Source organism: Hylobates moloch, unplaced genomic scaffold (genome assembly GCF_009828535.3).
Source record: "Hylobates moloch isolate HMO894 unplaced genomic scaffold, HMol_V3 SCAFFOLD_8, whole genome shotgun sequence".
Taxonomy (NCBI): Eukaryota; Metazoa; Chordata; class Mammalia; order Primates; family Hylobatidae; genus Hylobates; species Hylobates moloch.
Window position 1 is genome coordinate 125,834,728 of NW_026652283.1, and position 11,110 is coordinate 125,845,837.

General features: G+C 41.0%; 2 long non-coding RNA genes across 2 annotated transcripts in view; one reads left to right on the forward strand and one right to left on the reverse strand.

The window, feature by feature from the left end:
• Positions 1–1,104: 1,104 nt before the first annotated feature.
• Positions 1,105–7,144, forward strand: LOC116473845 (uncharacterized). The gene is made up of 3 exons (XR_004249459.2): positions 1,105–1,243; positions 5,875–5,986; positions 7,072–7,144. It is a non-coding gene; the product is annotated as an uncharacterized LOC116473845 (long non-coding RNA).
• The window catches only part of LOC131384076 (uncharacterized), a 150,521-nt gene continuing 145,558 nt past the window's right edge, over positions 6,148–11,110 (reverse strand). Inside the window, exon 3 of the long non-coding RNA XR_009214574.1 lies at positions 6,148–7,941. This is a non-coding gene — a long non-coding RNA (uncharacterized LOC131384076). The remainder of the gene's footprint in view (positions 7,942–11,110) is intronic.

Sequence of the window (11,110 nt, forward strand, 5' to 3'; positions counted from 1 at the left end):
TGGGCCTGAAGAGTGAGACAGACCCTTAAGAATGGAGTGTGCACCCAAGGCGGGAGACACCCTGGAGGTCAAACACAAAGACACAACTCCCTGGGTGACCCTAGCATGCATCCCTGAGGTCATGTGATAAAAATGCTAAAATTCCCACTATATTCAGGGAGGAACTCTTTAGCCTATTAGTCATATTTTTACATTTAATACCTTATTTTGATGTTTATCCTGACAGCTATAAAATTAGATGTTTTCATTGCTTTTCATGCTACCCTTAGTCTGTGCCGCTGTCAAAAGTTCTAATACTGTAATAAGCTGAGGAATAAGAAGACTAGCTTAAGCGGATTTAGCCGGAGCTTGCTCTTGGAGAACTTGCTAACTTAGAGAATTAGCAGGAGAATGCGAGTTTTTCACATCTAGGTCACCCTTAGGAACAAGCTCCGTCTTTCTAATAAGGAACTGTGGATTAGTCATACACAGCCTGCGGGAAGGAAGGTGGCGTTCTCAGCCCATTGCGTAACAGAAGGACTGTCCAAGTCTTGGAAATCAGCAATTAGCACTTCACATCGCGGCCTCAGCTGCCCTGCCAAGAAGCCAGCGTGCCCAATAGTGAAATAGCCCCATATTCAGACGGGCTCCCCCAAGGGACCCCGTGGGTACCACACTGTAAAAATGGTCCCTCTTTATAAGGCACTTTTCTGCCAACAACATAATGTTAAGTGCCAGCAGGTAATTCTTTACTGAATGACCTGTACATCTCTGGGAAGCACGTACCACAAAGGAGATGGTTTATATGAGATGCAATTTATGTTTTCCGAATCCTCATGGTAAAACGTCTCAATGAGCATTAGGAGTCCCGGCAGCGCTGCCCGTGATACAATAACACAATCGTTCCCTTCATTCTTCTGAGATCCCTGTGGGTGGCCTGACACAGCTATTTCCTTCAGGGCAGCAGGGTTGCTTTTTCAGCCAAGTGACTGGCTAATTTAAAATACAAAAGAAGATCTAAGCTGAGTACAAACCCAGCAAGACCATGGAAAATTAATGCTGAGACCCCTTAATAAACAGGGAAAAACGTCGAAGTACCGTTATTTCTCTAAGTAGGTTAAGAAGGTTTTGAGCATCTATTTTGTGCTGATTTGAACACTGGGGCTATAAAAACGACAAAAATACACAGATTGTCAACATGCCACAAAGTAGAGAGAAAGAACAACTGTGTGAGCAGATAGAGAACCAATTATAACAAAATATGGTAAGTCCTGTTACATAAATATGCCTATAGAGAGACGCTTGGGCACATGAAATGGTCAGGCATTCGGAAAGGTATTTTGTAAGTGAATTTTGAGTCATATTTAAAGGGTGGATATGTTTAAAGGGAGACAGGTAAAGGCCTTTAAAGCAATGTAGGCAATATGACAAAAATACTTTTATAACTGTTTCTGTTAATAAGGAAAATGAAAATGTGCACAGGATTTCACGGAATGTTTGTAGTGTAGATCTCCTAAATGATGCTTTGGTGTAACTTTACAGAAAAGTAGGTAAGGAGATGTTATTTTATATATTTTCTCAGGATGTAGTGTTAATCTCTGGATTAAATAATGATTTGCCTAAAGTTTTTGAGCTGAAAGTAGAATTTAGTTGACTACAAAGATTTCTACTAAGTTTCAGTTGCATGGCAAATTTAACACACTTTAATACATTCATTTCTCAGATGTTCTTAAAGGAGATATTTATATTAAATTTGCTGAAATCCGTAATCAAGTAGGAAGTCCACATGTAGTCACGCAGGAAGCCATTGGCAGAAAGTATAATTGCTTATTTTTATGGATATGAATATGTGGTTATGAATATATCAGTAGAAAAGGTAGCCTGGGAATTCATAATTAAATGTAAGAAAATTCTACCCAGAGGATAACATTGGAATTATTAAAATACCTTTAAAAATTTCCTTTTAATTCAAAAGTCTTTCTGAGAAAACCGGTTTAAATATTTAATGGTCTTAACAAACTTAACCTCAGCCAAAACATATTAAACTTTAAAAAAAAATGCACTTCCACCTGTCCCCAAGAGACTCACTCTCTGTTTCAGATCATATGAAGGATGTGTAAGGCCTGTCTGTGGTCAAGTGTGGTTGGTTATAAATCTGGCTGGGAAGAGTTTGGGTGAGTCCATCTTTGAGGAATACTTGATATTTAGTGAGCGCATGGTGTTGTATTTTACAAGTTTGCTACTTAAATCCAATCTGTTAAATGGACCAAGGATAACAAAGAGAAATAGGAACAGGGTAAGTCATAGTTTGAGATCTGCTGGGTGCAACCTTGGCCAGGCAGAATCATCCTGTGGACACGTGCCCCTGTGTCCTAAGATTCTCAATTAATTGGTCTCCGTTGGGCCCCAGGTATCAGGACTTTTGCAGACTTTCTAAGCATTCTAATATGCAGCCTGGATTGAGACTACTTCCCAGAATAAGACAGCGCCTGGCCGCACCTCTCCAGAAGTTTGGAATCATGGAATGAACAGACTACATCTTAGAATTTCATAATTTAACTCCAGGCTGGAGGTCTCTCTTCATGTTCTTCCCTACAACGCTCTAACAATATTAACGTATGTACGTATCACTTCATGGTTTACAAAATGCATTCACAGGCTTTATCTCACACAACACTCTGACAAATTGATGCTATATCAATTACACAGAGAAGACACCCAAGATGAACTTAACCACACAATCACGACTCAAGCTTATTCGGTAGATGTGGTCAGTGGTTGGAAATGTTAAGTAATCTGCCTGAGATAATAACTCTACAAAAAAAATGGAAGCCAGGTCATCTCAACCCAAGTATGTTCTTGTTTCTTTTTTTTTTTTTTTTTTAAACGGAGTCTCGCTCTGTCACCCAGGCTGGAGTGCAGTGGCGCAATCTCGGCTCACTGCAAGCTCTGCCTCCCGGGTTCACGCCATTCTCCTGCCTCAGCCTCTCCGAGTAGCTGGGACTACAGGCGCCTGCCACGACGCCCGGCTAATTTTTTGTATTTTTAGTAGAGACGGGGTTTCACCGTGGTCTCGATCTCCTGACCTCGTGATCCGCCCGCCTCGGCCTCCCAAAGTGCTGGGATTACAAGCGTGAGCCACCGCGCCCGGCCCTTGTTTCTTTTTTAACCTAAACAACTTTTGCAAAACAACATTGCACTTCTGACTTGGAGGGGAATAGAACGATCAAGTAGCCTAGCTCCACCCGGGAAGGGGGAGCAGAGGAACTGGGTTGGCCACATTGGAATTAAAGTCCCTCAATATTCTGTTTTACAGGAAGCACTGTGGCTCTTGTCCATAGAATAGATAAGTCAGCAGAGCTCACACACACTCTGAGGATTCCACTGTAACACCGTAAATCACGTTGCATTGCACCTATTTATTTTTACGTCTGGTTCACTTTACTGTGAGTTCTTTAGTCTCTGTCATTCACACAATCACTCAGCAAACATTTATCTGTGCCAAACATTAGACTACACACTAAGGATGCACAGAATTAGAATTCAGGAATGAAATATACGACTATGATAGAATGTAGTGAATGTAACAATATACACATGCAAAAGTGGTAAGGGTTGTGATCCTTGGAAAATACAGTTTTGATGTTATTAGCATCAATTTATTAATATTTGCCAAGCATGTACTACTTTTACTTCTGGGGAAAAGTCATCTCTACCTCTTCCTAGCTAAATAAACTGGACAAGGACTCCATTTCTGTAAGTATCACTGTCTCACGGATACGGAACCCGTGATACTGTTTCCTACTGTGCTGTGTGAGGACTGTAAGGGAAAGCCAATAGAAAACAAGAAAGTACTTGACATATGTTGTTAACACTGTTAATTCATGAAGCAAAGGGAATCATTTTCATCATTTTTCTGACAACCAGATGATCTGTATCTAAACATGAAAGAAGCGTACTTTATTCACCACTGCAAGAAAATAAAACAAAACAAGGTCGAAGAAGTATTCTCAAGGTGGTCTATGTCCCTAGTGCCCTTGGCTACCGAACATGCCTGATCTGGTTTCTGCCTCACACACCATGGTCCTGAGCATAATGAGAGTCAGCTCCTAGTGGCACTGTGTTTGGATTATACTCCACTAATGTTCCTCAAGTAGCATGACTTTCAATGACTGCTTCATAACATAAGCAACTAAATTTATAATTGAGACATTGTGTAATTCACCTACAAACAAGAAATAATCCGAACATCTTTTTGAAGAGATGCTGATATGAAACCACTGATTCAATTACTCTTGGCCAATCTCGATTTGGGAATTCTTCTAGATGAAAGAAACACAAACCAGTTAAATATTTTCAGCATCTCCATGCCTCAATCTAACAAAATGCCTTTACTGTAAGACTAGATGACCGCTGAAAGGTCAGGGCCAACGGCCCGCCAGCAAGAACCTTAACAGGCACAGTGATAGAGGAAGCCACCCAGATTGTGTACAACACACCCCAAAGCTTCCCACTCTCTGGTTCCTTACCCAGCTTTATTTTACTTTATAGAATTTTCCACCAAGCTGAAAGCATGTTCCATGTCTATAACGGTGTGTGATGTTTATTTATTGTGCCTCTCAAGTAGGTGCCATGACAGGGACCTCGTCTCATTCACACTGTGGCCCCAACATCTAGGACAATGCCCTGTAAATACTGGAACCCAATAAACATTTATTCAATCGACAATGAAGTTGAACTGGTATCCTAAGTCATAATTTAGAGGTTGGATTCAGAGGTCCATGGCTTTGCATATGATGGCCCATTTCTTGCCCACACTCAGTGAATTGAAGGAAGAAAATCTTAGAACAAATTGACAAATTTGACTCAGTTTCAGATAATGTTGTCCCTTAACTTTCTTGCATAGTATTTCTCTTCTTCACAGAACTGAAGTGCAAAACTCCCAGAGTTTCCTGGATTTTTCTGCCATCACTAACAATTGTTTCTTTCCATGCCATGAGCAAAGAAACCGGTGTGGGCTGTTTCTCTGCAGTTTTTGAGACTGTCCGAGGAAGATGAGGAATGAGTGAGACCTTCAAGAGTCACAAACCTTCTCCTGCATTTTGCATTGATAAATTTAGTCACATATATGGATTAACGCTACCATTTTCCAGGCAATGTTATACGTTTTTGAGTGTTTATTCCTAACAGACATTAAGAAATATTTCAATACTCTGAAGAAGACTTGATGAATTTTAGACATTGTATTCATTTTCAGAGCTGAAAAATAAATAAACAATGCACCATTGGTTCACAGAGGATTTCTTTGGATGGTTCTGATAAAACCCCCCCTCTTCAGACTCCCCTGGCACTGATCTGGATGAATTCACATGCAAACACAAATCTGGGCATTGCTATGCTCCAGCAGCACTAGAAGCGGGAAGACAGACAAACACTAGGGTGGGAAAAATTCCAGTAGGGAAGGATAGTGGAGACTGGGACATCTCACTGTAGATTTTGAAGAAAACACAAAATCTCAAAGGAGGAGGAGGCTTGAGATTGTGACTATGAACAGAAGAACTTTGAAAGGTTTAATTTTTTTCTTTCCCTCTGAATTGGAGAGCAGGATTTCCATGGATGACCACCCACAAAGTGATTGAAAAATAGTAAACCTGAATAGGTTGGTGACTCAGGAATGTGTAAGAGGTTCCACAGCATCCCTAGAGGATGAGATGCTGATGCAGGGTTGGCAGGGGTACCTCAGCTATAGCCTGGGAGAGCGGCAGCTCTGCTAGATCCAGCAACATCCTTGTCTGTTGAAGACAAGGCATTCCAAACTATTTTAAAAAAGAGACATGCCCTTGAGGCTTCTAAAATTTCAAAAACATCAAATAATTATTTACTTTTCTCTTCTAGGGATCCTTTTTCAGATCCAGAAACATTAAATTAGACAGTCCAAAAATCCATCAGGGAAACCCTATATGGCGTCAGTCACCAGCCAGCCCATTACTCATTTTGTAGGTTACAGGTGAGTATAGTCATCTTTCTGGCAGTCCAACAATCTGGGAATCCATTCATTCAGAAAACGTTTATTGGACATCCACTTTTTGGAGCAGACAGTGTCAGCTTAGCCTGGTACTACACAATTTGTTTTTAAACCAAAGAAATTCCCAGTCTAGAAAAGCTGCAGTTGTGCAAATTAAAAAGTGTGGGTTACAGTGTAGGAACACTTAACCAAGCAGAGCCATGTCAACGAAGAGGAATTATAAGGGAAATTGTCAAAGATGAGATCAATGATTAAGGACAGCCTTAAAAGTTATTGTCCAGGAAACGACCCAAAGATCTATCGACAAATAAGTGGATTAAAATTTCATAACACATCCATGCAATAGAATACTATTCAACAATAAAAAGGAGCAAACTACTGATATCTGCAACAACATAAATAAATCCCAAGGTAAATAGAGTCAGTGTAGAAGCTAGACACAAAAGAGTGCCTTACTGTATAATTGCAATTATATCAGATTTAGAAAATGCAAAGACATCTTTACTGATGAAAATAAGATTGTGGTTGAAGAGGAAGGAAGATGGGTATGAGAAAACGATTTTGGGGTGGTGAATATGTTAATTTTATGGATTTATGGTGAATACATATGTAGAAACTCATAAAGGTATATACTTTATGTTTGTGCCATTGCTAGAAATCAATGAAACTTAAAAAGGCGGGAAAATAATACCCAGAGAAATTGTAGCAAAAGTAGTAGAATTATATCTTTGAAAGCAAGGAAGAAGAAATGTTCAAGAAAAGATGCTTTACAAAGTTGTATGCTGCAACAAGATTGTATGCAAAGAACATCAAATGCATTCCACTGGATTTTGTATTAAGAAGTCTTGGGGGTATTCATTGGGAAATCTGATTGGCGTGTTAAAGTGAACAAACTTGATTTCAGTGTGTTGATACATTAGGGGATGATGAGGAAATAGAGACAATGGCAATTGGCTATTATTTAAATAAATCTGGATTTTAAAACTGAGGAATAAAATGCTAACTAGAAAGAATGGTGCACGACTAAGAAAGATGACAGTGATTTTGTTGTTTCTGTACTGTTATAGTGGGGCACCTGAACGCACCTATAAACGGTGGGCTGAATCCAGCAGATGCGGAAGAGATGAAAGGACAAGGCATGGAACACAGACAGCTGTGACTTCTGACAGATGTTAATAATACAGGATGCTATGAGGCAGACATAAAGAGATATGATTGTCCTTTTGGAAGCATGAAATGAAAGAAAAATGAAGGGCCATCTCTTTTTTTTTCCAAAACCTCAGCCCCAATTTCTGTTTACAGAAAAACCTCTGTGCCTTTTGGATAAATGTAGTTTATAAGAAAATATTATTGTGTACATGGAAACCATTATGAAGAAAGTCACTGATTTAAGAACAACATATGCGTGTTTACCTACCAACATTTCAATAATAAATTCCATTTTAGCCCAAGATGTTGATGGGGAAAGGCAGTGGCCTAAAAGCTAAGGGTAGCTTGAAAGAGAAAAATGGAATCTCGTGATCCCACCAAGCACCGGCCTCCAGCACCAAACAGATTCACACGGGGGCCGATCCCACAGGAACAAAGCTCCCTCCACAACCCGGCTCAGTGACTGGCCTGGCATCAATCCCACCACCAAACTATTCTCAACCAAGAAGACTAGAGATCTCCAACAGGAACTCTAATATGTGAGAGCACTTTGAACTAAAGTCTTAAGTGTGTTAGACAGTATTTTTCTCCATCCTTGTAGAATTCCTTTCTTGAGAACCTTGCTGCTGTTTATGCCAGAGCAGACCCGGCGGGTAGCTTGCACCTGCCACAGCATTTACTTGTATCTTCTGCACACCTGAGGCAGCCTCGACACAGACCACAAGGCTTGGGGGCTTTCTCGTCCTTCATTTGCCCTGGATATCAGGAGACATTACAGTGAAGCGGCTCTGGGGGAAAGATAGAGGAGAGAAAGATAGTAAAAGAGAGGAAGAGAAGAAAGATACTCTTACTGGCGCCTAAATAGCTTTTGGAAAAAACAGTTTCTATATAAGACATCATAAGGTATAGTGCTGTTTTGAGAAGTTTTCGGTATTAACATAATAAATCTTTGATTGGAATGTTTACCCTAGGGGTTGCCAGTTAACCTTTTTGTCTGTTCATATAATTTATACCTCTTTGTGTATAGAACTATTGAATATATCATTATTTGTAAAGCTGCTTAAATGTCCAGCTCAGCACATCGCATATATACGAACATAAGCGTTCAAAGAAATAAGTGATTATATACATACACACAGAGAGACATATACATATGTATATATGTCTGTGTGCTAGAAACAGAAATATAGTGGTAAAGATCATACCTGATTTAACTTCAATTTTTCAGAAGTTAGCATATAACAGATGTTTAGTAACTTTTGAAAGACTTCAGCATTCCTAAAAAAAATCATTTGTAAATTCAATAGTCACTTTCCCTTTCGTATGCTATGTGAAAAATGAATAAATATTCTGAAGAGCCAAAAGAAAAAAAGAAAACAAGAAACATTTTTAAAAAGAGAAAGGTAAACAAAATTACTGTTCCTCATTACAGAAAGCTTCCTAAATTTTAGGAAGTGGTTTAAAGTTCCTGTCACTCTGCTAAGCAGGACACAATACATCATGGTGCCAGGCCCCCCCCAGCTTGTCCGTGGAGGGGCCTGTGTACTCCCCAACCCCCTGGCGGGCGGCCTGTCACGCACACTAGGTACTTCCCGAACACGTTGTGCCCCTTCCCCTGAGAGGCCCTTTAGGACACGGGTTCTTCTGGCAAGAATGTGCTCTTCCTCCCCTCCTTTGCGCTGTTCATTTCTTCTGCTGCCTTCAAGCTCCATTAACATAATTCCCACAAGTCGTGCTTCAATTGCCAAAGTCTCACTTTGTCGTCCAGATTGGAGTATAATGGCACAATCTCAGCTCACTGCAACCTCTGCCTCCGAGGCTCAAGCGATTATCCTGCCTCAGCCTCCCGAGTAGGAGTAGCTGGGATTAAAGGCACCCACCACCATGCCCGGCTAGTTTTTGCATTTTTAGTAAAGACGGGGTTTCACCATGTTGGCCAGGTGGGTTTCGAACTCCTGACCTCAATTGATCTGCCCGCCTCTGCTTTTCAAAGTGCTGGGATTACAGATGTGAGCCACCATGCCCAGCACCTCCAGTATTTTCTTTTATAACAAAGGCTCTCATGCCCATGCAGGAACAGGGAGTAAGATAAGAAGTCAAGAGTTGGCACTCCAATTTGTCTAAGCAATTATGCTGTTTCAGCTTACAACAATTCCAAGAGATAATAATGCTGGTCTCTATTATACAGCTAAGGAATCCACAGCTCTGACCCTTATATTACACAATTCGGAGGTCCCTAGGGTCTCCCCCAGGCCTCTGTGCCTTGGAGCCACGTCCCCATCACACAGGTGTACACCCTTCACTATGGACTCCCAATGCCTGCTGTGCTCTGGTTACACATTAATGACCTGAGGCTGTGGCCTTCTGGTGCCCTAGAAAGTCGGTTTTGAAATTGTTCCAGCACAATGAGTCCTTCACATGCTACACCAGTCCAGCTGACAGGTGCCCCAGCCTGGAACAGCACACAGTAGCCTTTTGCTTATACAAGAGAGACAAACAGACAACAGGGCATTGTTAGAGTGAATTCCAATTGCCTATCGCAGATGCTGTAATGTGGTTCAAGAAAGGACCTGAAGAAAAGATGCGGAGATTGTCTTCTGTACTTCAAAAAATGGTATAAGCAGGGGAAGCTGGTGAAAGAGAATTTGAAAATAAATAGCTGTATGTATATTTACATCTGTATCTCTGTCTGTACCTTCATTTCTATTTTATTTCTGTCTCTGTATGTGTGTCTAATAAATATCTGTGTCTCTGTCTCTGTCCCTATCCACACATCTGACTCTATTCTATCACTGTGTCTACAGTTACCTGCATAGCTCTGTCTATATCTATAACTATATATCTACATAGCCAAATCTATCTGCCTGATCTTCCCAAGAGAACCCTGGCTGCTCACCAGGCTCTGTGAGTCGCCCTGCACTGCCTCGTCTCAGAGTGTCCCACTTGAGTTCTTAAGATTCATTAGACTTTGCCTTACCTGAGGCAAATACTTACAGGAATTATGGCAAATTTTCCTGGGCAGAGCTTTCGTTATTAGTTTTTGCAGATTTTCTGTGCCCTGGGGGAATGCTCACATATTTATGGGGCTGTTGTTTTCTGTTTCTCTAATTAAATTCAGCACAAATCTTTCCTCTGATATTCTCATGTAAAGCCTTAACCCAATGCTTAAGTTTGGCCTTGGAGGTAGTAATTCACCTATCCACTGATTCAAAGATTCAACTAGTATTTACCAAACTCCTAGGGAGGTAGGAAGCAGAACTTGAATCTGAAAGTAGGGCTTGGACTGCAGACCAGATTGAAAGCTGCCAGAAACAGGGAAGAGGCAAAGGTACCTCTCCACAAGACACCCCACCAGGGCCATCTCAGTTTGCTGTTGCCATGGCGACACCTACAAATTGCTGCCCCTTTCCATGGCAACACCTGAAAGTTACCACCCTTAGTCTAGAAATGTATGCATAACCCACCCCTTAATTTACATGTAATTAACAGTTTGAACGTTGGGAAAAGTATTTCTGGGTCCATTCTCTACTCAAAATAAATAGTCTCAGAGTATATCAATTGTTTTGAAAATATGAATCAAGAGCAAATAAAACTTTTAATGTAAAGCATCAGAAATCCTAATGCCTCCCTGGGACCATGCTTTCAAATATAGCCCTCTTCAATGAAGTCACATAAAATATGAGCAAAAACACAAATATGAGTGCACATAGCTCTGAGCGCAGCACTGCCTCGGAGCTGCCACTCAGCACACAGCCTATGGGGTCACCCTGCTCTGCAAGGAGCAGGACCTCTGCTGCTGTCGTGCATTGCCACTTCAATAAAAGTTGTTATCAACACCACTAGCTCACCCTTGAATTTTTTCCTGGATGAAGCCAAGAACCCTCCCAGATCGAGCCCCGATTTTGGGCTTGCCTCCCCTGCAACATCAGCACAAAGCAGGGACTGTTTCATGAGCCT